The following is a 3,993-nucleotide window of genomic DNA, read 5'->3' on the forward strand; positions in this document are numbered from 1 at the left end:
GGCCTTATAGAAACATTTTTCCAGGGCCTTTATTAAATAAAATCATGCCCAACAAAGAGTTACTGTGTCGGGTTAGTCTGTGAGCGCAGGCCTTATAGAAAACATTGTTCCAGGGCCTTTATTAAATAAAATCATGCCCAACAAAGCTGTTACTGTGTCGGGTTAGTCTGTGAGCGCAGGCCTTATAGAAAACATTGCTCCAGGGCCTTATTAAATAAAAAATCATGCCCAATGAAGCGTTACTGTGTCGGGTTAGTCTGTGAGCGCAGGCCTTATAGAAAACATTCAACCAGGGCCTTTATTAAATAAAACATGCCCAAATAAGTGCTATTGTGATGGGGTTAGTCTGTGACCCCAGGCCCTGTGTAAAAACTGTCACCCAGGCCTTTATAGAGTAAAATCATGCCCAATAAGGTTAGGGTTAGAAGGGGTTAGAAGCGTTAGGTTAGGTTAGGTTAGGCCAGGTTAGGCTAGGCTAGGCTTGGGTTAGGGGTTAGGTTAGGCCAGGTTAGGTTAGTTAAGGCTAGGTTAGGTTAGGTTAGGTTAGGTTAGGTTAGGTTAGGTTAGGTTAGGTTAGGCTAGGTTAGGTTAGGTTAGGTTAGGCCAGGTTAGGTTAGGTTAGGTTAGGGTTAGGTTAGTCTGTGAGCGCAGGCCTTATAGAAAACATTCATCCAGGGCCTTTATTAAATAAAATCATGCCCAAATAAGTGTTATTGTGATGGGGTTAGTCTGTGAGCGCAGGCCTTATAGAAAACATTCATCCAGGGTCTCTATTAAATAAAATCATGCCCAATAAGGTGTTACTGTGTAGGGTTAGTCTGTGAGCGCAGGCCCTTTGTAAAACATTCATCCAGGGCCTTTATTAAATAATATCATGCCCAAATAAGTGTTATTGTGATGGGGTTAGTCTGTGAGCGCAGGCCTTATAGAAAACATTCATCCAGGGCCTTTATTAAATAAAATCATGCCCAAATAAGTGTTATTGTGATAGGGTTAGTCTGTGAGCGCAGGCCTTATAGAAAATATTCATCCAGGGCCTTTATAGAATAAAATCATGCCCAAATAAGTGTTATTGTGATGGGGTTAGTCTGTGAGTGCAGGCCTTATAGAAAACATTCCTCCAGGGCCTTTATTAAATAAAATCATGCCCACAAGGCGCTACTGTGTCGGGTTAGTCTGTGAGCGCAGGCCTTTGTAGAAAACATTCATCCAGGGCCTTTTTAAATAAAATCATGCCCAAATAAGTGTTATTGTGATGGGGTTAGTCTGTGAGCGCAGGCCTTATAGAAAACATTCATCCAGGGCCTTTATAGAATAAAATCATGCCCACATAAGTGTTATTGTGATGGGGTTAGTCTGTGAGCGCAGGCCTTATAGAAAACATTCATCCAGGGCCTTTATAGAAAAAAAATTATGCCCAATAAGGTGTTAGTGTGTAGGGTTAGTCTGTGAGCGCAGGCCCTTTGTAAAACATTCATCCAGGGCGAGAATGAAATAAAACGATGCCCATTAAAGTGTTACTGCGTTAGTTAATGTGTGAGCCCAGGCCCTTGGAAAATTGAAATCCAGACACGGGGGGTTCGTAAATGTGTGTGTCCGAGAAGTCGCTCTTAACCCGGCCTTGATCGGCTGTAACGAGCGCCTGGATGTCTGGACGTAGGTTTTGAACGCTTAAAAAAATCCTCCAGGGTGGAGGGGGTCGAGTGGGAAAGCGTCCGAGAAGTCGACTTTTAACCCGCCGAGATCGGCTGAAATATGCGCCTGGATGTTTGGACTTAGGTTTTGAAAGCAAAAAATCCTCCAGGGTGGCGGGGTCGAGGGGAAAGCGCCCGAAAGTCGACTTAACCCGCCGAGATCGCCTGAAATATGCGCCTGGATGTCTGGACTTAGGTTTTGAACGCTTAAAAAATACCTCCAGGGTGGAGGGGGTCGAGTGGAAAGCGCCCGAGAAGTCGACTTAACCCGCCGAGATCGCTGAAATATGCGCCTGGATGTCTGGACTTAGGTTTTGAAAGCAAAAAAAAATCCTCCAGGGTGGCGGGGTCGAGTGGGAAAGCGCCCGAAAGTCGTGACACTTAACCCGCCGAGATCGCCTGAAATATGCGCCTGGATGTTTGGACTTAGGTTTTGAAAGCAAAAAAATCTCCAGGGTGGCGGGGGTCGAGGGGAAAGCGCCCGAAGTCGACTTAACCCGCCGAGATCGCTCTGAAATATGCGCCTGGATGTCTGGACTTAGGTTTTGAACGCTTAAAAATACCTCCAGGGTGGAGGGGGTCGAGGGAAAGCGCCCGAGAAGTCGACTTAACCCGCCGAGATCGCTGAAATATGCGCCTGGATGTTTGGACTTAGGTTTTGAAAGCAAAAAATCTCCAGGGTGGCGGGGTCGAGTGGGAAAGCGCCCGGAAGTCGACTTAACCCGCCGAGATCGCCTGAAATATGCGCCTGATGTTTGGACTTAGGTTTTGAAAGCAAAAATTTCTCCAGGGTGGCGGGGTCGAGTGGGAAAGCGTCCGGAAGTCGACTTAACCCGCCGAGATCGCCTGAAATATGCGCCTGGATGTTTGGACTTAGGTTTTGAAAGCAAAAAATTTCTCCAGGGTGGCGGGGTCGAGGGAAAGCGTCCGAAGTCGCACTTAACCCGCCGAGATCGCCTGAAGATGCGCGCTGGATGTTTGGACTTAGGTTTTGAACGAAAAAAATTTCTCCAGGAGACGGGGTCGAGGGGAAATATGCCCGAGAAGTCGCGACTTAACCCGCCGGATCGGCTGATGAGAAGGCGACTTAACCCGCCGAGATCGGTCGGATGAAGCGCCTGGATGTCTGGACTTAGGTTTTGAACGCAAAAATTTCTCCAGGACGGCGGGGTCGAGGGAAAGCGTCCGGAGGCGACTTAACCCGGACTCGATCGGTGGGATGAAGCGCCTGGATGTTTGGACTTAGGTTTTGAACGCTTAAAAATTTCCCGGACTCGAGGGAAAGCGTCCGGTCGACTTAACCCGGACTGATGGTCGGATGAAGCGCCTGGATGTTTGGACTTAGGTTTTGAACGCAAAAATTTCTCCAGGACGGCGGGGGGTCGAGGGGAAAGCGTCCGGGAAGGCGACTTAACCCGGACTCGATCGGTCGGATGAAGCGCCTGGATGTTTGGACTTAGGTTTTGAACGCAAAAATTTCTCCAGGACGGCGGGGTCGAGGGGAAAGCGCCCGAAGGCGACTTAACCCGGACTCGATCGGTCGGATGAAGCGCCTGGATGTTTGGACTTAGGTTTTGAACGAAAAAATTTCTCCAGGACGGCGGGGTCGAGGGGAAAGCGCCCGAAGGCGACTTAACCCGGACTCGATCGGGTCGGATGAAGCGCCTGGATGTTTGGACTTAGGTTTTGAACGAAAAAATTTCTCCAGGACGGCGGGGTCGAGTGGGAAAGCGTTCCGAAGGCGACTTAACCCGGACTCGATCGGTCGGATGAAGCGCCTGGATGTTTGGACTTAGGTTTTGAACGAAAAAATTTCTCCAGGACGGCGGGGGTCGAGTGGGAAAGCGTCCGAAGGCGACTTAACCCGGACTCGATCGGTCGGATGAAGCGCCTGGATGATTTTCGCTTCAAAATTGCACTAAGTCCAACTTCGGGAAAGGTCCGACTTCCATACCTCCGAGGCTCCGAGTCAGGCCGACCGAGAGGCCTCTCCCGGCATGATTCAAATTTTCCCGCGACCCTGGAGGTGGCCGCTTACACAGGAGCAACTTTTACATGGGTACACGATTTCGTGAACGCGTGTTTTTGTGACTTAGTCTCTGAGCGAAAAAAAGTCGAAAACGACTAAGTCCATATCGACTTAGGTTTTGAACGCAATCTTTCTGAAGCTCCGGGCGAGGGAGCTATCGAACGCTTCACCTGAAAACACGGACACAGACGCCGAGAGAGAGACGCTCGACGGCGCAGAGCGCCCTCGCCCGAAACGTGATCGATTGAGCGCGAAGCGCCGCTTCTAGCC

The sequence above is a fragment of the Puntigrus tetrazona genome, unplaced genomic scaffold (genome assembly GCF_018831695.1).
Source record: "Puntigrus tetrazona isolate hp1 unplaced genomic scaffold, ASM1883169v1 S000000003, whole genome shotgun sequence".
Taxonomy (NCBI): domain Eukaryota; kingdom Metazoa; phylum Chordata; class Actinopteri; order Cypriniformes; family Cyprinidae; genus Puntigrus; species Puntigrus tetrazona.